Below are 21,894 nucleotides of genomic sequence, written 5' to 3'. Positions count from 1 at the left end.
TGTAGGTTAGATGGGCATCAGATTACTTTCACAGTTCTGTGTAACATCGAGGGCCGAAGGGCCTGTACTGCTCTGGAATGTTCTATGTTCCACTTTCTCTTGTGTGTTTAACCTGTCCTTATTCATATTTCACCTTTATACTACCACTTTCCGCTCAATGTTTCTTCACCAAAGGAGCTCAGGATGAGGTTTCCTGATTTACCACACAATAGAAATGTACTTTCCCTATGCCAGAACGTTCCGCTGGCTCACTGCTCAGCTTTGACTCCAACCGATCTCAGTCAGCTCCATTGAGATCTGCTCTCCCGGGTTCACCATGCTCACTCTGCATTAACCAGAATCCTCTCCCACTGTTGTCCTAAACCCTGGGACACAATGTGAACTGTGTCGACGCTCGGCTCAGCGCATTCTGGAGAACCCCGTCTCACATAGCTTCCTTTCCCAATGGGCACAACACATGCTGCTCTGAACACAACTTTGGAACTCTCTCTGTCTGCGTCCCTCCTGTTTTTCTCTCTCTGTCTGCGTCTCTCCGTCTGCATGTCTCCCGTTTCTCTCTCTGTCTGCGTTTGTTCTGTTTCCCTCTCTGTCTGTGTCCCTCCTGTTTCTCTGTCTGCGTCCCTCCTGTTTCCCTCTCTGTCTGCGTCTCTCCTGTTTCTCTCTCTGTCTGCGTCTCTCCTGTTTCTCTGTCTGCGTCTCTCCTGTTTCCCTCTCTGTCTGTGTCTATCCTGTTTCTCTCTCTGTCTGCGTCTCTCCTGTTTCTCTCTCTGTCTGCGTCTCTCCTGTTTCTCTGTCTGCGTCCCTCCTGTTTCCCTCTCTGTCTGCGTCTCTCCTGTTTCTCTCTCTGTCTGCGTCTCTCCTGTTTCTCTGTCTGCGTCCCTCCTGTTTCCCTCTCTGTCTGCGTCTCTCCTGTTTCTCTCTCTGTCTGCGTCTCTCCTGTTTCTCTGTCTGCGTCCCTCCTGTTTCCCTCTCTGTCTGCGTCTCTCCTGTTTCTCTCTCTGTCTGCGTCTCTCCTGTTTCTCTGTCTGCGACCCTCCTGTTTCCCTCTCTGTCTGCGTCTCTCCTGTTTCTCTGTCTGCGTCTCTCCTGTTTCCCTCTCTGTCTGCGTCTCTCCTGTTTCTCTCTCTGTCTGCGTCTCTCCTGTTTCTCTGTCTGCGTCCCTCCTGTTTCCCTCTCTGTCTGCGTCTCTCCTGTTTCTCTCTCTGTCTGCATCTCTCCTCTTTCTCTCTCTGTCTGCATCTCTCCTGTTTCTCTCTCTGTCTGCGTCTCTCCTGTTTCTCTCTCTGTCGGTGTCTCTCCTGTTTCTCTCTCTGTCTGTGTCTAAAATTGTTAAGGCTAATATTGGGCCCTTGAAGACAGAAACAGGGGAATATATTACGGGGGAACAGAGAAATGGCAGAAGAGTTGAATTGGTACTTCAGATCTGTGTTCACTGGGGAAGACACAAGCAATCCCCCCGAGGTAACAGTGGCTGAAGGACCTGAACTGAAGGGAATTTATATTTGCCAGGAATTGGTGTTGGAGAGACTGTTAGGTCTGAAGGTTGATAAGTCCCCGGGGCCTGATGGTCTACATCCCAGGGTACTGAAGGAGGTGGCTCGGGAAATCATGGATGCGTTGGTGATTATTTTCCAGAGTTTGATAGATTCAGGATCAGTTCCTGTGGATTGGAGGCTAATGTTGTACCACTTTTTAAGAAAGGTGGGAGAGAGAAAACAGTAAATTATAGACCAGTTAGTCTGACCTCAGTGGTGGGAAAGATGCTGGAGTCTATTATAAAGGATGAAACTACGATACATCTGGATAGTAGTAACAGGATAGGTCAGAGTCAGCATGGATTTATGAAGGGGAAATCATGCTTGACTAATCTTCTGGAATTTTTTGAGGATGTAACTCTGAAGGTGGACGAGGGAGATCCAGTAGATGTAGTGTACCTGGACTTTCAGAAAGCTTTTGATAAAGTCCCACAAAGGAGGTTAGTGAGCAACATTAGGGTGCATGGTATTGGGGGCAAAGTACTAACTTGGATTGAAGGTTGGTTGGCTGACAGGAAACAAAGAGGAGTGATAAACAGCTCCCTTTCGGAATGGCAGGCAGTGACCAGTGGGGTACCGCAGGGATCAGTGCTGGGAACGCAGCTTTTTACAATATATGTAAATGATATAGAAGATGGTATTAGCAATAACATTAGCAAATTTTCTGATGATACAAAGCTAGGTGGTAGGATGAAATGTGAGGAGGATGTTAGGAGATTACAGGGTGACCTGGACAAGTTAGGTGAGTGGTCAGATGCATGGCAGATGCAGTTTAATGTGGATAAATGTATGGTTATCCACTTTGGTGGCAAGAACAGGAAGGCAGATTACTACCTCAATGGAATCAAGTTCGGTAAAGGGGCAGTACAGAGAGATCTGGGTGTTCTTGTACACCAGTCAATGAAGGTAAGCATGCAGGTACAGCAGGTAGTGAAGAAGGCTAATAGCATGCTGGCCTTCATAACAAGAGGGATTGAGTATAGAAGCAAAGAGGTGCTTCTGCAGCTGTACAGGGCTCTGGTGAGACCACACCTGGAGTATCGTGTGCAGTTCTGGTCTCCAAATTTGAGGAAAGACATTCTGGCTATTGAGGGAGTGCAGCGTAGGTTCACGAGGTCAATTCCTGGAATGGCGGGATTGACTTACACTGAAAGACTGGAGCGACTGGGCTTGTATACCCTTGAGTTTAGAAGACTGAGAGGGGATCTGATTGAGACATATAAGATTATTAAAGGATTGGACACTCTGGAGGCAGGAAACATGTTTCCGTTGATGGGTGAGTCCCAAACCAGAGGACACAGCTTAAAAATACAGGGTAGACCATTTAGGACAGAGATGAGGAGAAACTTCTTCACCCAGAGAGTGGTGGGTGTGTGGAATGCTCTGCCCCAGAGGGCAGTGGAGGCCCAGTCTCTGGATTCATTTAAGAAAGAGTTGGATAGAGGTCTCAAGGATAGTGGAATCAAGGGTTATGGAGATAAGGCAGGAAGAGGATACTGATTAAGGATGATCAGACATGATCATACTGAATGGGGGTGCAGGCTCGAAGGGCTGAATGGCCTACTCCTGCATCTATTGTCTATTGTCTATTATCTATTGAATCTCCTGTTTATCTCCCTGTCTGTGTCTCTCCTGTTTCTCTCTCTGTCTGCGTCTCTCCTGTTTTTTTTTCTGTCTGCATCTCTCCTGTTTCTCTCTCTGTCTGCCTCTCTCCTGTTTCTCTCCCTGTCTGCGTCTCTCCTGTTTCTCTCTCTGTCTGTGACTCTCCTGTTTCTCTCTCTGTCAGCGTCTCTCCTGTTTCTCTCTCTGTCTGCCTCTCTCCTGTTTCTCTCCCTGTCTGTGTCTCTCTTGTTTCTCTCTCTGTCTGCCTCTCTCCTGTTTCTCTCTCTGTCTGTGACTCTCCTGTTTCTCTCTCTGTCTGCCTCTCTCCTGTTTCTCTCCCTGTCTGTGTCTCTCTTGTTTCTCTCTCTGTCTGCCTCTCTCCTGTTTCTCTCTCTGTCTGCGTCTCTCCTGTTTCTCTCTCTGTCTGCATCTCTCCTGTTTCACTCTCTGTCTGCGTCTCTCCTGTTTCTCCCTCTGTCTGCGTCTCTCCTGTTTCACTCTCTGTCTGTGACTCTCCTGTTTCTCTCTCTGTCTGCATCTCTCCAGTTTCTCTCTCTGTCTGCGTCTCTCCTGTTTCTCTCTCTGTCTGCGTCTCTCCTGTTTCACTCTCTGTCTGCATCTCTCCTGTGTCTCTCTCTGTCTGTGTCTATCCTGTTTCTCTCTCTGTCTGCATCTCTCCTGTTTCTCTCTCTGTCTGCATCTCTCCAGTTTCTCTCTCTGTCTGCGTCTCTCCTGTTTCTCTCTCTGTCTGCGTCTCTCCTGTTTCTCTCTCTGTCTGCATCTCTCCAGTTTCTCTCTCTGTCTGCGTCTCTCCTGTTTCTCTCTCTGTCTGTGACTCTCCTGTTTCTCTCTCTGTCTGCCTCTCTCCTGTTTCTCTCTCTGTCTTCATCTCTCCTGTTTCGCTCTCTGTCTATCTCCTGATTCTCTCTCTCTCTCTCTGCATCTCTCCTGTTTCTCTCTCTGCGTATCTCCGTTTTCTCTCTGTGTCTGCGTCTCTCCTGTTTCTCTCTCTGTCTGCATCTCTCCTGTTTCTCTCTCTGTCTGCGTCTCTCCTCTTTCTCTCTCTCTCTGCCTCTCTCCTGTTTCTCTCTGTGTCTGCGTCTCTCCTGTTTCTCTCTCTGTCTGCATCTCTCCTGTTTCTCTCTCTGTCTGCGTCTCTCCTCTTTCTCTCTCTCTCTGCCTCTCTCCTGTTTCACCCTCTGTCTGCGTCTCTCCTGTTTCTCTCTCTGTCTGCGTCTCTCCTGTTTCACTCTCTGTCTGTGACTCTCCTGTTTCTCTCTCTGTCAGCATCTCTCCTGTTTCTCTCTCTGTCTGCGTCTCTCCTCTTTCTCTCTCTGTCTGCGTCTCTCCTGTTTCTCTCTCTGTCTGCATCTCTCCAGTTTCTCTCTCTGTCTGCGTCTCTCCTGTTTCTCTCTCTGTCTGCGTCTCTCCTGTTTCTCTCTCTGTCTGCGTCTCTCCAGTTTCTCTGTCTGTGTCTCTCCTGTTCCTCTCTCTGTCTGCGTCTCTCCTGTTTCTCTCTGCGTCTCTCCTGTTTCTCTCTCTGTCTGCGTCTCTCCAGTTTCTCTGTCTGTGTCTCTCCTGTTTCACTCTCTGTCTGCGTCTCTCCAGTTTCTCTCTCTGTCTGTGTCTCTCCTGTTTCTCTCTCTGTCTGCGTCTCTCCTGTTTCACTCTCTGTCTGCGTCTCTCCTGTTTCTCTCTCTGTCTGCGTCTCTCCAGTTTCTCTGTCTGTGTCTCTCCTGTTCCTCTCTCTGTCTGCGTCTCTCCTGTTTCTCTCTGCGTCTCTCCTGTTTCTCTCTCTGTCTGCGTCTCTCCAGTTTCTCTGTCTGTGTCTCTCCTGTTTCACTCTCTGTCTGCGTCTCTCCAGTTTCTCTCTCTGTCTGTGTCTCTCCTGTTTCTCTCTCTGTCTGTGACTCTCCTGTTTCTCTCTCTGTCTGCCTCTCTCCTGTTTCTCTCCCTGTCTGTGTCTCTCTTGTTTCTCTCTCTGTCTGCCTCTCTCCTGTTTCTCTCTCTGTCTGCGTCTCTCCTGTTTCTCTCTCTGTCTGCATCTCTCCTGTTTCACTCTCTGTCTGCGTCTCTCCTGTTTCTCCCTCTGTCTGCGTCTCTCCTGTTTCACTCTCTGTCTGTGACTCTCCTGTTTCTCTCTCTGTCTGCATCTCTCCAGTTTCTCTCTCTGTCTGCGTCTCTCCTGTTTCTCTCTCTGTCTGCGTCTCTCCTGTTTCACTCTCTGTCTGCATCTCTCCTGTGTCTCTCTCTGTCTGTGTCTATCCTGTTTCTCTCTCTGTCTGCATCTCTCCTGTTTCTCTCTCTGTCTGCATCTCTCCAGTTTCTCTCTCTGTCTGCGTCTCTCCTGTTTCTCTCTCTGTCTGCGTCTCTCCTGTTTCTCTCTCTGTCTGCATCTCTCCAGTTTCTCTCTCTGTCTGCGTCTCTCCTGTTTCTCTCTCTGTCTGTGACTCTCCTGTTTCTCTCTCTGTCTGCCTCTCTCCTGTTTCTCTCTCTGTCTTCATCTCTCCTGTTTCGCTCTCTGTCTATCTCCTGATTCTCTCTCTCTCTCTCTGCATCTCTCCTGTTTCTCTCGCTGCGTATCTCCTTTTTCTCTCTGTGTCTGCGTCTCTCCTGTTTCTCTCTCTGTCTGCATCTCTCCTGTTTCTCTCTCTGTCTGCGTCTCTCCTCTTTCTCTCTCTCTCTGCCTCTCTCCTGTTTCTCTCTGTGTCTGCGTCTCTCCTGTTTCTCTCTCTGTCTGCATCTCTCCTGTTTCTCTCTCTGTCTGCGTCTCTCCTCTTTCTCTCTCTCTCTGCCTCTCTCCTGTTTCACCCTCTGTCTGCGTCTCTCCTGTTTCTCTCTCTGTCTGCGTCTCTCCTGTTTCACTCTCTGTCTGTGACTCTCCTGTTTCTCTCTCTGTCTGCATCTCTCCTGTTTCTCTCTCTGTCTGCGTCTCTCCTCTTTCTCTCTCTGTCTGCGTCTCTCCTGTTTCTCTCTCTGTCTGCATCTCTCCAGTTTCTCTCTCTGTCTGCGTCTCTCCTGTTTCTCTCTCTGTCTGCGTCTCTCCTGTTTCACTCTCTGTCTGCGTCTCTCCTGTTTCTCTCTCTGTCTGCGTCTCTCCAGTTTCTCTGTCTGTGTCTCTCCTGTTCCTCTCTCTGTCTGCGTCTCTCCTGTTTCTCTCTGCGTCTCTCCTGTTTCTCTCTCTGTCTGCGTCTCTCCAGTTTCTCTGTCTGTGTCTCTCCTGTTTCACTCTCTGTCTGCGTCTCTCCAGTTTCTCTCTCTGTCTGTGTCTCTCCTGTTTCTCTCTCTGTCTGCGTCTCTCCTGTTTCTCTCTCTGCGTCTCTCCAGTTTCTCTCTCTGTCTGTGTCTCTCCTGTTTCTCTCTCTGTCTGCATCTCTCCTGTTTCTCTCTCTGTCTGCGTCTCTGCTGTTTCTCTCTCTGCGTCTCTCCTGTTTCTCTCTCTGTCTGCCTCTCTCCAGTTTCTCTGTCTGAGTCTCTCGAGTTTCTCTCTCTGTCTGCGTCTCTCCAGTTTCTCTCTCTGTCTGTGTCTCTCCTGTTTCTCTCTCTCTCTGCATCTCTCCTGTTTCTCTCTCTGTCTGCGTCTCTCCTGTTTCTCTCTCTGTCTGTGACTCTCCTGTTTCTCTCTCTGTCTGCTTCTCTCCTGTTTCTCTCTCTGTCTGCGTCGCTCCTGTTTCTCTCTCTGTCTGCCTCTCTCCTGTTTCTCTCTCTGTCTGTGTCTCTCCTGTTTCTCTCTCTGTCTGTGACTCTCCTGTTTCTCTCTCTGTCTGTGTCTCTCCTGTTTCTCTCTCTGTCTGCGTCTCTCCTGTTTTTTTTTCTGTCTGCCTCTCTCCTGTTTCTCTCTCTGTCTGTGTCTCTCCTGTTTCTCTCTTGTCTGCGTCTCTCCTGTTTCTCTCTCTGTCTGCGTCTCTCCTGTTTCTCTCTCTGTCTGTGACTCTCCTGTTTCTCTCTCTGTCTGTGTCTCTCCTGTTTCTCTCTCTGTCTGCCTCTCTCCTTTTTCTCTCCCTGTCTGTGTCTCTCTTGTTTCTCTCTCTGTCTGCGTCTCTCCAGTTTCTCTCCCTGTCTGTGTCTCTCCTGTTTCTCTCTCTCTCTGCGTCTCTCCTGTTTCTCTCTCTGTCTGCCTCTCTCCTGTTTCTCTCTCTGTCTGTGACTCTCCTGTTTCTCTCTCTGTCTGCCTCTCTCCTGTTTTTCTCCCTGTCTGTGTCTCTCTTGTTTCTCTCTCTGTCTGCCTCTCTCCTGTTTCTCTCTCTGTCTGTGACTCTCCTGTTTCTCTCTCTGTCAGCGTCTCTCCTGTTTCTCTCTCTGTCTGTGTCTATCCTGTTTCTCTCTCTGTCTGCATCTCTCCTATTTCACTCTATGTCTGCGTCTCTCCTGTTTCACTCTCTGTCTGCGTCTCTCCTGTGTCTCTCTCTGTCTGTGTCTATCCTGTTCCTCTCTCTGTCTGCATCTCTCCTGTTTCTCTCTCTGTCTGCATCTCTCCAGTTTCTCTCTCTGTCTGCGTCTCTCCTGTTTCTCTCTCTGTCTGTGACTCTCCAGTTTCTCTCTCTGTCTGCGTCTCTCCTGTTTCTCGCACTGTCTGCATCTCTCCTGTTTCACTCTCTGTCTGCTTCTCTCCTGTTTCTCTCTCTGTCTGCGTCTCTCCTGTTTCTCTCTTGTCTGCGTCTCTCCTGTTTCTCTCTCTGTCTGTGACTCTCCTGTTTCTCTCTCTGTCTGCTTCTCTCCTGTTTCTCTCTCTGTCTGCGTCTCTCCTCTTCCTCTCTCTCTCTGCCTCTCTCCTGTTTCTCTCTCTGTCTGCGTCTCTCCTGTTTCTCTCTCTGTCTGCCTCTCTCCTGTTTCTCTCTCTGTCTGTGTCTCTCCTGTTTCTCTCTTGTCTGCGTCTCTCCTGTTTCTCTCTCTGTCTGTGACTCTCCTGTTTCTCTCTCTGTCTGTGTCTCTCCTGTTTCTCTCTCTGTCGGCGTCTCTCCTGTTTTTTTTTCTGTCTGCCTCTCTCCTGTTTCTCTCTCCGTCTGCCTCTCTCCTGTTTCTCTCTCTGTCTGCGTCTCTCCTGTTTCTCTCTCTGTCTGCGTCTCTCCTCTTTCTCTCTCTGTCTGCATCTCTCCTGTTTTTCTCTCTCTGCCTCTCTCCTGTTTCTCTCTCTCTCTGTCTGCATCTCTCCTGTTTTTCTCTCTCTGCCTCTCTCCTGTTTCTCTCTCTCTCTCTGTCTGTGTCTCTCCTGTTTCTCTCTCTGTCTGCGTCTCTCCTGTTTCTCTCTCTGTCTGTGTCTCTCCTGTTTCTCTCTCTGTCTGTGTCTCTCCTGTTTCTCTCTCTGTCTGTGTCTCTCCTGTTACTCTCTCTGTCTGTGACTCTCCTGTTTCTCTCTCTGTCTGCGTCTCTCCTGTTTCTCTCTCTGTCTGCGTCTCTCCAGTTTCTCTCTCTGTCTGCGTCTCTCCTGTTTCTCTCTCTGTCTGCGTCTCTCCAGTTTCTCTCTCTGTCTGCGTCTCTCCTGTTTCTCTCTCTGTCTGTGACTCTCCTGTTTCTCTCTCTGTCTGCCTCTCTCCTGTTTCTCTCTCTGTCTGTGACTCTCCTGTTTCTCTCTCTGTCTGCGTCTCTCCTGTTTCTCTCTCTGTCTGCGTCTCTCCTGTTTCTCTCTCTGTCTGCGTCTCTCCATTTCTCTCTCTGTCTGCGTCTCTCCTGTTTCTCTCTCTGTCTGCGTCTCTCCTGTTTCTCTCTCTGTCTGCCTCTCTCCTGTTTCTCTCTCTGTCTGCATCTCTCCTGTTTCACTCTCTGTCTGCGTCTCTCCTGTTTCACTCTCTGTCTGCATCTCTCCTGTGTCTCTCTCTGTCTGTGTCTATCCTGTTTCTCTCTCTGTCTGCATCTCTCCTCTTTCTCTCTCTGTCTGCCTCTCTCCTGTTTCTCTCTCTGTCTGCCTCTCTCCTGTGTCTCTCTCTGTCTGCATCTCTCCAGTTTCTCTCTCTGTCTGCGTCTCTCCTGTTTCTCTCTCTGTCTGCGTCTCTCCTGTTTCTCTCTCTGTCTGTGTCTCTCCTGTTTCTCTCTCTGTCTGCGTCTCTCCTGTTTCTCTCTCTGTCTGTGTCTCTCCTGTTTCTCTCTCTGTCTGCCACTCTCCTGTTTCTCTCTCTGTCTGCGTCTCTCCTCTTTCTCTCTCTCTCTGCCTCTCTCCTGTTTCTCTCTCTGTCTGCGTCTCTCCTCTTTCTCTCTCTGTCTGCATCTCTCCTGTTTTTCTCTCTCTGCCTCTCTCCTGTTTCTCTCTCTCTCTGTCTGCGTCTCACCAGTTTCTCTCTCTGTCTGCGTCTCTCCTCTTTCTCTCTCTGTCTGCATCTCTCCTGTTTTTCTCTCTCTGCCTCTCTCCTGTTTCTCTCTCTCTCTGTCTGCATCTCTCCTGTTTTTCTCTCTCTGCCTCTCTCCTGTTTCTCTCTCTCTCTGTCTGTGTCTCTCCTGTTTCTCTCTCTGTCTGCGTCTCTCCTGTTTCTGTCTCTGTCTGCGTCTCTCCTGTTTCTCTCTCTGTCTGCGTCTCTCCAGTTTCTCTCTCTGTCTGCGTCTCTCCTGTTTCTCTCTCTGTCTGCGTCTCTCCAGTTTCTCTCTCTGTCTGCGTCTCTCCTGTTTCTCTCTCTGTCTGCGTCTCTCCTGTTTCTCTCTCTGTCTGCGTCTCTACTGTTTCTCTCTCTGTCTGTGACTCTCCTCTTTCTCTCTCTGTCTGCGTCTCTCCTGTTTCTCTCTCTGTCTGTGTCTCTCCAGTTTCTCTCTCTGTCTGCGTCTCTCCAGTTTCTCTCTCTGTCTGCGTCTCTCCTGTTTCTCTCTCTGTCTGCGTCTCTCCAGTTTCTCTCTCTGTCTGCGTCTCTCCTGTTTCACTCTCTGTCTGCGTCTCTCCTGTTTCTCTCTCTGTCTGTGTCTCTCCTGTTTCTCTCTCTGTCTGTGTCTCTCCTGTTTCTCTCTCTGTCTGTGTCTCTCCTGTTACTCTCTCTGTCTGTGACTCTCCTGTTTCTCTCTCTGTCTGCGTCTCTCCTGTTTCTCTCTCTGTCTGCGTCTCTCCAGTTTCTCTCTCTGTCTGCGTCTCTCCTGTTTCTCTCTCTGTCTGCGTCTCTCCAGTTTCTCTCTCTGTCTGCGTCTCTCCTGTTTCTCTCTCTGTCTGCGTCTCTACTGTTTCTCTCTCTGTCTGCGTCTCTCCTGTTTCTCTCTCTGTCTGCGTCTCTCCTGTTTCTCTCTCTGTCTGCATCTCTCCTGTTTCTCTCTCTGTCTGCGTCTCTCCTGTTTCTCTCTCTGTCTGCGTCGCTCCTGTTTCTCTCTCTGTCTGCGTCTCTCCTGTTTCTCTCTCTGTCTGCGTCTCTACTGTTTCTCTCTCTGTCTTCGTCTCTCCTGTTTCTCTCTCTGTGTGTTTCTCCTGTTTCTCTCACTGTCTGCGTCTCTCCTGTTTCTCTCACTGTCTGCGTCTCTCCTGTTTCTCTCTCTGTCTGCCTCTCTCCTATTTCTCTCTGTCTTCATCTCTCCTGTTTCTCTCTCTGTCTGTATCTCTCCAGTTTCTCTGCCTGAGTCTCTCGAGTTTCTCTCTCTGTCTGCGTCTCTCCAGTTTCTCTCTCTGTCTGCATCTCTCCTGTTTCTCTCTCTGTCTGCGTCTCTCCTGTTTCTCTCTCTGAGTCTCTCGAGTTTCTCTCTCTGTCTGTGACTCTCCTGTTTCTCTCTCTGTCTGCCTCTCTCCTGTTTCTCTCTCTGTCTGCGTCTGTCCTGTATCTATATCTGTCTGTGACTCTCCTGTTTCTCTCTCTGTCTGTGACTCTCCTGTTTCTCTCTCTGCCTGCCTCTCTCCTGTTTCTCTCTCTGTCTGTGTCTCTCCTGTTTCTCTCTCTGTGTGCGTCTCTCCTGTTTCTCTCTCTGTCTGTGTCTCTCCTGTTTCTCTCTCTGCCTGCCTCTCTCCTGTTTCACTCTCTGTCTGTGTCTCTCCTGTTTCTCTCTCTGTCTGCTTCTCTCCTGTTTCTCTCACTGTCTGCGTCTCTCCTGTTTCTCTCTCTGCCTGCCTCTCTCCTGTTTCACTCTCTGTCTGTGTCTCTCCTGTTTCTCTCTCTGTCTGCGTCGCTCCTGTTTCTCTCTCTGCCTGCCTCTCTCCTGTTTCTCTCTCTGCCTGCCTCTCTCCTGTTTCTCTCTCTGTCTGTGTCTCTCCTGTTTCTCTCTTGTCTGCGTCTCTCCTGTTTCTCTCTCTGTCTGCTTCTCTCCTGTTTCTCTCTCTGTCTGCCTCTCTCCTGTTTCTCTCTCTGTCTGCGTCTGTCCTATATCTATATCTGTCTGCCTCTCTCCTGTTTCTCTCTCTGTCTGCGTCTGTCCTGTATCTATATCTGTCTGTGACTCTCCTGTTTCTCTCTTGTCTGCGTCTCTCCTGTTTCTCTCTCTGTCTGTGACTCTCCTGTTTCTCTCTTGTCTGCGTCTCTCCAGTTTCTCTCTCTGTCTGCATCTCTCCTGTTTCTCTCTTGTCTGCGTCTCTCCTGTTTCTCTCTCTGTCTGTGTCTCTCCTGTTTCTCTCTTGTCTGCGTCTCTCCTGTTTCTCTCTCTGTCTGTGACTCTCCTGTTTCTCTCTCTGTCTGCCTCTCTCCTGTTTCTCTCTCTGTCTGTGACTCTCCTGTTTCTCTCTCTGTCTGCCTCTCTCCTGTTTCTCTCTCTGTCTGTGACTCTCCTGTTTCTCTCTCTGTCTGCCTCTCTCCTGTTTCTCTCTCTGTCTGCGTCTCACCAGTTTCTCTCTCTGTCTGTGACTCTCCTGTTTCTCTCTCTGTCTGCGTCTCTCCTGTTTCTCTCTCTGTCTGTGTCTCTCCTGTTTCTCTCTCTGTCTGCCTCTCTCCTGATTTTCTCTCTGTGTCTGCCTCTCTCCTGTTTCTCTCTCTGACTGCGTCTGTCCTGTTTCTCTCTGGGTCGGCGTCTCTCCTGTTTCTCTCTCTGTCTGCCTCTCTCCTGATTTTCTCTCTGTCTGCGACTCTCCTCTTTCTCTCTGTGTCTGTGACTCTCCTGTTTCTCTCTCTGTCTCCGTCTCTCCTGTTTCTATCTCTGTCTGCGTCTCTCCTGTTTCTCTTCTGTCTTCACCTCTCCTGTTTCTCTCTCTGTCTGCCTCTCTCCTGTTTCTCTCTCTGTCTGCGTCTCTCCTCTTTCTCTCTCTCTCTGCCTCTCTCCTGTTTCTCTCTCTGTCTGCGTCTCTCCTCTTTCTCTCTCTGTCTGCATCTCTCCTGTTTTTCTCTCTCTGCCTCTCTCCTGTTTCTCTCTCTCTCTGTCTGCGTCTCACCAGTTTCTCTCTCTGTCTGCGTCTCTCCTCTTTCTCTCTCTGTCTGCATCTCTCCTGTTTTTCTCTCTCTGCCTCTCTCCTGTTTCTCTCTCTCTCTGTCTGCATCTCTCCTGTTTTTCTCTCTCTGCCTCTCTCCTGTTTCTCTCTCTCTCTGTCTGTGTCTCTCCTGTTTCTCTCTCTGTCTGCGTCTCTCCTGTTTCTCTCTCTGTCTGTGTCTCTCCTGTTTCTCTCTCTGTCTGCGTCTCTCCTGTTTCTCTCTCTCTCTGTGTCTCTCCTGTTACTCTCTCTGTCTGTGACTCTCCTGTTTCTCTCTCTGTCTGCGTCTCTCCTGTTTCTCTCTCTGTCTGTGTCTCTCCAGTTTCTCTCTCTGTCTGCGTCTCTCCAGTTTCTCTCTCTGTCTGCGTCTCTCCTGTTTCTCTCTCTGTCTGCGTCTCTCCAGTTTCTCTCTCTGTCTGCGTCTCTACTGTTTCTCTCTCTGTCTGCGTCTCTCCTGTTTCTCTCTTTGTCTGCGTCTCTCCTGTTTCTCTCTCTGTCTGCCTCTCTCCTGTTTCTCTCTCTGTCTGCGTCTCTCCTGTTTCTCTCTCTGTCTGCGTCGCTCCTGTTTCTCTCTCTGTCTGCGTCTCTCCTGTTTCTCTCTCTGTCTGCGTCTCTACTGTTTCTCTCTCTGTCTTCGTCTCTCCTGTTTCTCTCTCTGTGTGTTTCTCCTGTTTCTCTCACTGTCTGCGTCTCTCCTGTTTCTCTCACTGTCTGCGTCTCTCCTGTTTCTCTCTCTGTCTGCCTCTCTCCTATTTCTCTCTGTCTTCATCTCTCCTGTTTCTCTCTCTGTCTGTATCTCTCCAGTTTCTCTGCCTGAGTCTCTCGAGTTTCTCTCTCTGTCTGCGTCTCTCCAGTTTCTCTCTCTGTCTGCGTCTCTCCTGTTTCTCTCTCTGAGTCTCTCGAGTTTCTCTCTCTGTCTGTGACTCACCTGTTTCTCTCTCTGTCTGCCTCTCTCCTGTTTCTCTCTCTGTCTGCGTCTGTCCTGTATCTATATCTGTCTGTGACTCTCCTGTTTCTCTCTCTGTCTGCCTCTCTACTGTTTCTCTCTCTGTCTGTGTCTCTCCTGTTTCTCTCTCTGTCTGCGTCTCTCCTGTTTCTCTCTCTGCCTGCCTCTCTCCTGTTTCACTCTCTGTCTGTGTCTCTCCTGTTTCTCTCTCTGTCTGCTTCTCTCCTGTTTCTCTCACTGTCTGCGTCTCTCCTGTTTCTCTCTCTGCCTGCCTCTCTCCTGTTTCACTCTCTGTCTGTGTCTCTCCTGTTTCTCTCTCTGTCTGCGTCGCTCCTGTTTCTCTCTCTGCCTGCCTCTCTCCTGTTTCTCTCTCTGCCTGCCTCTCTCCTGTTTCTCTCTCTGTCTGTGTCTCTCCTGTTTCTCTCTTGTCTGCGTCTCTCCTGTTTCTCTCTCTGTCTGCTTCTCTCCTGTTTCTCTCTCTGTCTGCCTCTCTCCTGTTTCTCTGCCTGCGTCTCTCCTGTTTCTCTCTCTGTCTGCGTCTGTCCTATATCTATATCTGTCTGCCTCTCTCCTGTTTCTCTCTCTGTCTGCGTCTGTCCTGTATCTATATCTGTCTGTGACTCTCCTGTTTCTCTCTTGTCTGCGTCTCTCCTGTTTCTCTCTCTTTCTCTGACTCTCCTGTTTCTCTCTTGTCTGCGTCTCTCCAGTTTCTCTCTCTGTCTGCATCTCTCCTGTTTCTCTCTTGTCTGCGTCTCTCCTGTTTCTCTCTCTGTCTGTGTCTCTCCTGTTTCTCTCTTGTCTGCGTCTCTCCTGTTTCTCTCTCTGTCTGTGACTCTCCTGTTTCTCTCTCTGTCTGCCTCTCTCCTGTTTCTCTCTCTCTGTCTGCCTCTCTCCTGTTTCTCTCTCTGTCTGTGACTCTCCTGTTTCTCTCTCTCTGTCTGCCTCTCTCCTGTTTCTCTCTCTGTCTGTGACTCTCCTGTTTCTCTCTCTGTCTGCGTCTCTCCTGTTTCTCTCTCTGTCTGCGTCTCACCAGTTTCTCTCTCTGTCTGTGACTCTCCTGTTTCTCTCTCTGTCTGCGTCTCTCCTGTTTCTCTCTCTGTCTGTGTCTCTCATGTTTCTCTCTCTGTCTGCCTCTCTCCTGATTTTCTCTCTGTGTCTGCCTCTCTCCTGTTTCTCTCTCTGACTGCGTCTGTCCTGTTTCTCTCTGGGTCGGCGTCTCTCCTGTTTCTCTCTCTGTCTGCCTCTCTCCTGATTTTCTCTCTGTCTGTGACTCTCCTGTTTCTCTCTCTGTCTGTGTCTCTCCTGTTTCTCTCTCTGTCTGCGTCTCTCCTGTTTTTTTTTCTGTCTGCCTCTCTCCTGTTTCTCTCTCCGTCTGCCTCTCTCCTGTTTCTCTCCCTGTCTGCTTGTCTCCTGTTTCTCTCTCTGTCTGCGTCTCTCCTGTTTCTCTCTCTGTCTGCGTCTCTCCTGTTTCTCTCTCTGTCTGTGACTCTCCTGTTTCTCTCTCTGTCTGCGTCTCTCCTGTTTCTCTCTCTGTCTGTGTCTCTCCTGTTTCTCTCTCTGCCTGCCTCTCTCCTGTTTCACTCTCTGTCTGTGTCTCTCCTGTTTCTCTCTCTGTCTGCTTCTCTCCTGTTTCTCTCTCTGTCTGCGTCTCTCCTGTTTCTCTCTCTGTCTGCGTCTCTCCTGTTTCTCTCTCTGTCTGTGACTCTCCTGTTTCTCTCTCTGTCTGTGTCTCTCCTGTTTCTCTCTCTGTCTGCGTCTCTCCTGTTTTTTTTTCTGTCTGCCTCTCTCCTGTTTCTCTCTCCGTCTGCCTCTCTCCTGTTTCTCTCCCTGTCTGCGTCTCTCCTGTTTCTCTCTCTGTCTGTGACTCTCCTGTTTCTCTCTCTGTCGGCGTCTCTCCTGTTTCTCTCTCTGTCTGCCTCTCTCCTGTTTCTCTCCCTGTCTGTGTCTCTCCTGTTTCTCTCTCTGCCTGCCTCTCTCCTGTTTCTCTCTCTGTCTGTGACTCTCCTGTTTCTCTCTCTGTCTGCCTCTTTCCTGTTTCTCTCTCTGTCTGTGACTCTCCTGTTTCTCTCTCTGTCTGCGTCTCTCCTGTTTCTCTCTCTGTCTGCGTCTCTCCTGTTTCTCTCTCTGTCTGCGTCTCTCCATTTCTCTCTCTGTCTGCGTCTCTCCTGTTTCTCTCTCTGTCTGCGTCTCTCCTGTTTCTCTCTCTGTCTGCCTCTCTCCTGTTTCTCTCTGTCTGCATCTCTCCTGTTTCACTCTCTGTCTGCGTCTCTCCTGTTTCACTCTCTGTCTGCATCTCTCCTGTGTCTCTCTCTGTCTGTGTCTATCCTGTTTCTCTCTCTGTCTGATTCTCTCCTCTTTCTCTCTCTGTCTGCCTCTCTCCTGTTTCTCTCTCTGTCTGCCTCTCTCCTGTGTCTCTCTCTGTCTGCATCTCTCCAGTTTCTCTCTCTGTCTGCGTCTCTCCTGTTTCTCTCTCTGTCTGCGTCTCTCCTGTTTCTCTCTCTGTCTGTGTCTCTCCTGTTTCTCTCTCTGTCTGCGTCTCTCCTGTTTCTCTCTCTGTCTGCGTCTCTCCTGTTTCTCTCTCTGTCTGCGTCTGTCCTGTATCTATATCTGTCTGTGACTCTCCTGTTTCTCTCTCTGTCTGTGACTCTCCTGTTTCTCTCTCTGCCTGCCTCTCTCCTGTTTCTCTCTCCGTCTGCCTCTCTCCTGTTTCTCTCCCTGTCTGCGTCTCTCCTGTTTCTCTCTCTGTCTGTGACTCTCCTGTTTCTCTCTCTGTCGGCGTCTCTCCTGTTTCTCTCTCTGTCTGCCTCTCTCCTGTTTCTCTCCCTGTCTGTGTCTCTCCTGTTTCTCTCTCTGTCTGCCTCTCTCCTGTTTCTCTCTCTGTCTGTGACTCTCCTGTTTCTCTCTCTGTCTGCCTCTTTCCTGTTTCTCTCTCTGTCTGTGACTCTCCTGTTTCTCTCTCTGTCTGCGTCTCTCCTGTTTCTCTCTCTGTCTGTGTCTCTCCTGTTTCTCTCTCTGTCTGCGTCTCTCCTGTTTCTCTCTCTGTCTGTGTCTCTCCTGTTTCTCTCTCTGCCTGCCTCTCTCCTGTTTCACTCTCTGTCTGTGTCTCTCCTGTTTCTCTCTCTGTCTGTGTCTCTCCTGTTTCTCTCTCTGTCTGCGTCGCTCCTGTTTCTCTCTCTGCCTGCCTCTCTCCTGTTTCTCTCTCTGCCTGCCTCTCTCCTGTTTCTCTCTCTGTCTGTGTCTCTCCTGTTTCTCTCTTGTCTGCGTCTCTCCTGTTTCTCTCTCTGTCTGCTTCTCTCCTGTTTCTCTCTCTGTCTGCCTCTCTCCTGTTTCTCTGCCTGCGTCTCTCCTGTTTCTCTCTCTGTCTGCGTCTGTCCTATATCTATATCTGTCTGCCTCTCTCCTGTTTCTCTCTCTGTCTGCGTCTGTCCTGTATCTATATCTGTCTGTGACTCTCCTGTTTCTCTCTTGTCTGCGTCTCTCCTGTTTCTCTCTCTGTCTGTGACTCTCCTGTTTCTCTCTTGTCTGCGTCTCTCCAGTTTCTCTCTCTGTCTGCATCTCTCCTGTTTCTCTCTTGTCTGCGTCTCTCCTGTTTCTCTCTCTGTCTGTGTCTCTCCTGTTTCTCTCTTGTCTGCGTCTCTCCTGTTTCTCTCTCTGTCTGTGACTCTCCTGTTTCTCTCTCTGTCTGCCTCTCTCCTGTTTCTCTCTCTGTCTGTGACTCTCCTGTTTCTCTCTCTCTGTCTGCCTCTCTCCTGTTTCTCTCTCTGTCTGTGACTCTCCTGTTTCTCTCTCTGTCTGCGTCTCTCCTGTTTCTCTCTCTGTCTGCGTCTCACCAGTTTCTCTCTCTGTCTGTGACTCTCCTGTTTCTCTCTCTGTCTGCGTCTCTCCTGTTTCTCTCTCTGTCTGTGTCTCTCCTGTTTCTCTCTCTGTCTGCCTCTCTCCTGATTTTCTCTCTGTGTCTGCCTCTCTCCTGTTTCTCTCTCTGACTGCGTCTGTCCTGTTTCTCTCTGGGTCGGCGTCTCTCCTGTTTCTCTCTCTGTCTGCCTCTCTCCTGATTTTCTCTCTGTCTGTGACTCTCCTGTTTCTCTCTCTGTCTGTGTCTCTCCTGTTTCTCTCTCTGTCTGCGTCTCTCCTGTTTTTTTTTCTGTCTGCCTCTCTCCTGTTTCTCTCTCCGTCTGCCTCTCTCCTGTTTCTCTCCCTGTCTGCTTGTCTCCTGTTTCTCTCTCTGTCTGCGTCTCTCCTGTTTCTCTCTCTGTCTGCGTCTCTCCTGTTTCTCTCTCTGTCTGCGTCTCTCCTGTTTCTCTCTCTGTCTGCGTCTCTCCTGTTTCTCTCTCTGTCTGTGACTCTCCTGTTTCTCTCTCTGTCTGCGTCTCTCCTGTTTCTCTCTCTGTCTGTGTCTCTCCTGTTTCTCTCTCTGCCTGCCTCTCTCCTGTTTCTCTCTCTGTCTGCTTCTCTCCTGTTTCTCTCCCTGTCTGCGTCTCTCCTGTTTCTCTCTCTGTCTGCGTCTCTCCTGTTTCTCTCTCTGTCTGTGACTCTCCTGTTTCTCTCTCTGTCTGTGTCTCTCCTGTTTCTCTCTCTGTCTGCGTCTCTCCTGTTTTTTTTTCTGTCTGCCTCTCTCCTGTTTCTCTCTCCGTCTGCCTCTCTCCTGTTTCTCTCCCTGTCTGCGTCTCTCCTGTTTCTCTCTCTGTCTGTGACTCTCCTGTTTCTCTCTCTGTCTGCGTCTCTCCTGTTTCTCTCTCTGTCTGCCTCTCTCCTGTTTCTCTCCCTGTCTGTGTCTCTCTTGTTTCTCTCTCTGTCTGCATCTCTCCTGTGTCTCTCTCTGTCTGTGTCTATCCTGTTTCTCTCTCTGTCTGCATCTCTCCTCTTTCTCTCTCTGTCTGCCTCTCTCCTGTTTCTCTCTCTGTCTGCCTCTCTCCTGTGTCTCTCTCTGTCTGCATCTCTCCAGTTTCTCTCTCTGTCTGCGTCTCTCCTGTTTCTCTCTCTGTCTGCGTCTCTCCTGTTTCTCTCTCTGTCTGTGTCTCTCCTGTTTCTCTCTCTGTCTGCGTCTCTCCTGTTTCTCTCTCTGTCTGCGTCTCTCCTGTTTCTCTCTCTGTCTGTGTCTCTCCTGTTTCTCTCTCTGTCTGCCACTCTCCTGTTTCTCTCTCTGTCTGCGTCTCTCCTCTTTCTCTCTCTCTCTGCCTCTCTCCTGTTTCTCTCTCTGTCTGCGTCTCTCCTCTTTCTCTCTCTGTCTGCATCTCTCCTGTTTTTCTCTCTCTGCCTCTCTCCTGTTTCTCTCTCTCTCTGTCTGCGTCTCACCAGTTTCTCTCTCTGTCTGCGTCTCTCCTCTTTCTCTCTCTGTCTGCATCTCTCCTGTTTTTCTCTCTCTGCCTCTCTCCTGTTTCTCTCTCTCTCTGTCTGCATCTCTCCTGTTTTTCTCTCTCTGCCTCTCTCCTGTTTCTCTCTCTCTCTGTCTGTGTCTCTCCTGTTTCTCTCTCTGTCTGCGTCTCTCCTGTTTCTCTCTCTGTCTGTGTCTCTCCTGTTTCTCTCTCTGTCTGTGTCTCTCCTGTTTCTCTCTCTGTCTGTGTCTCTCCTGTTACTCTCTCTGTCTGTGACTCTCCTGTTTCTCTCTCTGTCTGCGTCTCTCCTGTTTCTCTCTCTGTCTGTGTCTCTCCAGTTTCTCTCTCTGTCTGCGTCTCTCCAGTTTCTCTCTCTGTCTGCGTCTCTCCTGTTTCTCTCTCTGTCTGCGTCTCTCCAGTTTCTCTCTCTGTCTGCGTCTCTCCAGTTTCTCTCTCTGTCTGCGTCTCTACTGTTTCTCTCTCTGTCTGCGTCTCTACTGTTTCTCTCTCTGTCTGCGTCTCTCCTGTTTCTCTCTCTGTCTGCGTCTCTCCTGTTTCTCTCTCTGTCTGCGTCTCTACTGTTTCTCTCTCTGTCTGCGTCTCTACTGTTTCTCTCTCTGTCTGCGTCTCTCCTGTTTCTCTCTCTGTCTGCGTCTCTACTGTTTCTCTCTCTGTCTGCGTCGCTCCTGTTTCTCTCTCTGTCTGCGTCTCTCCTGTTTCTCTCTCTGTCTGCGTCTCTACTGTTTCTCTCTCTGTCTTCGTCTCTCCTGTTTCTCTCTCTGTGTGTTTCTCCTGTTTCTCTCACTGTCTGCGTCTCTCCTGTTTCTCTCACTGTCTGCGTCTCTCCTGTTTCTCTCTCTGTCTGCCTCTCTCCTATTTCTCTCTGTCTTCATCTCTCCTGTTTCTCTCTCTGTCTGTATCTCTCCAGTTTCTCTGCCTGAGTCTCTCGAGTTTCTCTCTCTGTCTGCGTCTCTCCAGTTTCTCTCTCTGTCTGCATCTCTCCTGTTTCTCTCTCTGTCTGCGTCTCTCCTGTTTCTCTCTCTGAGTCTCTCGAGTTTCTCTCTCTGTCTGTGACTCTCCTGTTTCTCTCTCTGTCTGCCTCTCTCCTGTTTCTCTCTCTGTCTGCGTCTGTCCTGTATCTATATCTGTCTGTGACTCTCCTGTTTCTCTCTCTGTCTGCCTCTCTCCTGTTTCACTCTCTGTCTGCGTCTCTCCTGTTTCACTCTCTGTCTGCATCTCTCCTGTGTCTCTCTCTGTCTGTGTCTATCCTGTTTCTCTCTCTGTCTGCATCTCTCCTCTTTCTCTCTCTGTCTGCCTCTCTCCTGTTTCTCTCTCTGTCTGCCTCTCTCCTGTGTCTCTCTCTGTCTGCATCTCTCCAGTTTCTCTCTCTGTCTGCGTCTCTCCTGTTTCTCTCTCTGTCTGCGTCTCTCCTGTTTCTCTCTCTGTCTGTGTCTCTCCTGTTTCTCTCTCTGTCTGCGTCTCTCCTGTTTCTCTCTCTGTCTGCGTCTCTCCTGTTTCTCTCTCTGTCTGTGTCTCTCCTGTTTCTCTCTCTGTCTGCCACTCTCCTGTTTCTCTCTCTGTCTGCGTCTCTCCTGTTTCTCTCTCTCTCTGCCTCTCTCCTGTTTCTCTCTCTGTCTGCCTCTCTCCTGTTTCTCTCTCTGTCTGCATCTCTCCTGTTTTTCTCTCTCTGCCTCTCTCCTGTTTCTCTCTCTCTCTGTCTGCGTCTCACCAGTTTCTCTCTCTGTCTGCGTCTCTCCTCTTTCTCTCTCTGTCTGCATCTCTCCTGTTTTTCTCTCTCTGCCTCTCTCCTGTTTCTCTCTCTCTCTGTCTGCATCTCTCCTGTTTTTCTCTCTCTGCCTCTCTCCTGTTTCTCTCTCTCTCTGTCTGTGTCTCTCCTGTTTCTCTCTCTGTCTGCGTCTCTCCTGTTTCTCTCTCTGTCTGTGTCTCTCCTGTTTCTCTCTCTGTCTGTGTCTCTCCTGTTTCTCTCTCTGTCTGTGTCTCTCCTGTTACTCTCTCTGTCTGTGACTCTCCTGTTTCTCTCTCTGTCTGCGTCTCTCCTGTTTCTCTCTCTGTCTGTGTCTCTCCAGTTTCTCTCTCTGTCTGCGTCTCTCCAGTTTCTCTCTCTGTCTGCGTCTCTCCTGTTTCTCTCTCTGTCTGCGTCTCTCCAGTTTCTCTCTCTGTCTGCGTCTCTCCTGTTTCTCTCTCTGTCTGCGTCTCTCCTGTTTCTCTCTCTGTCAGCGTCTCTCCTGTTTCTCTCTCTGTCTGCATCTCTCCTGTTTCTCTCTCTGTCTGCGTCTCTCCTGTTTCTCTCTCTGTCTGCGTCGCTCCTGTTTCTCTCTCTGTCTGCGTCTCTCCAGTTTCTCTCTCTGTCTGCGTCTCTACTGTTTCTCTCTCTGTCTTCGTCTCTCCTGTTTCTCTCTCTGTGTGTTTCTCCTGTTTCTCTCACTGTCTGCGTCTCTCCTGTTTCTCTCACTGTCTGCGTCTCTCCTGTTTCTCTCTCTGTCTGCCTCTCTCCTATTTCTCTCTGTCTTCATCTCTCCTGTTTCTCTCTCTGTCTGTATCTCTCCAGTTTCTCTGCCTGAGTCTCTCGAGTTTCTCTCTCTGTCTGCGTCTCTCCAGTTTCTCTCTCTGTCTGCATCTCTCCTGTTTCTCTCTCTGTCTGCGTCTCTCCTGTTTCTCTCTCTGAGTCTCTCGAGTTTCTCTCTCTGTCTGTGACTCTCCTGTTTCTCTCTCTGTCTGCCTCTCTCCTGTTTCTCTCTCTGTCTGCGTCTGTCCTGTATCTATATCTGTCTGTGACTCTCCTGTTTCTCTCTCTGTCTGCCTCTCTCCTGTTTCACTCTCTGTCTGCGTCTCTCCTGTTTCACTCTCTGTCTGCATCTCTCCTGTGTCTCTCTCTGTCTGTGTCTATCCTGTTTCTCTCTCTGTCTGCATCTCTCCTCTTTCTCTCTCTGTCTGCCTCTCTCCTGTTTCTCTCTCTGTCTGCCTCTCTCCTGTGTCTCTCTCTGTCTGCATCTCTCCAGTTTCTCTCTCTGTCTGCGTCTCTCCTGTTTCTCTCTCTGTCTGCGTCTCTCCTGTTTCTCTCTCTGTCTGTGTCTCTCCTGTTTCTCTCTCTGTCTGCGTCTCTCCTGTTTCTCTCTCTGTCTGCGTCTCTCCTGTTTCTCTCTCTGTCTGTGTCTCTCCTGTTTCTCTCTCTGTCTGCCACTCTCCTGTTTC

The 21,894-nt window shown here is 49.8% G+C and overlaps 1 protein-coding gene across 1 annotated transcript in view; it reads right to left on the bottom strand.

Moving 5' to 3' along the window:
- The window catches only part of LOC140480305 (nuclear receptor-binding protein 2-like), a 146,217-nt gene that overhangs the window by 52,709 nt on the left and 71,614 nt on the right, over window positions 1–21,894 (bottom strand). The window lies entirely within an intron of this gene.

The sequence above is a fragment of the Chiloscyllium punctatum genome, chromosome 8 (genome assembly GCF_047496795.1).
Source record: "Chiloscyllium punctatum isolate Juve2018m chromosome 8, sChiPun1.3, whole genome shotgun sequence".
NCBI lineage: Eukaryota > Metazoa > Chordata > Chondrichthyes > Orectolobiformes > Hemiscylliidae > Chiloscyllium > Chiloscyllium punctatum.
This window is presented reverse-complemented; position numbering and strand designations above follow the sequence as displayed.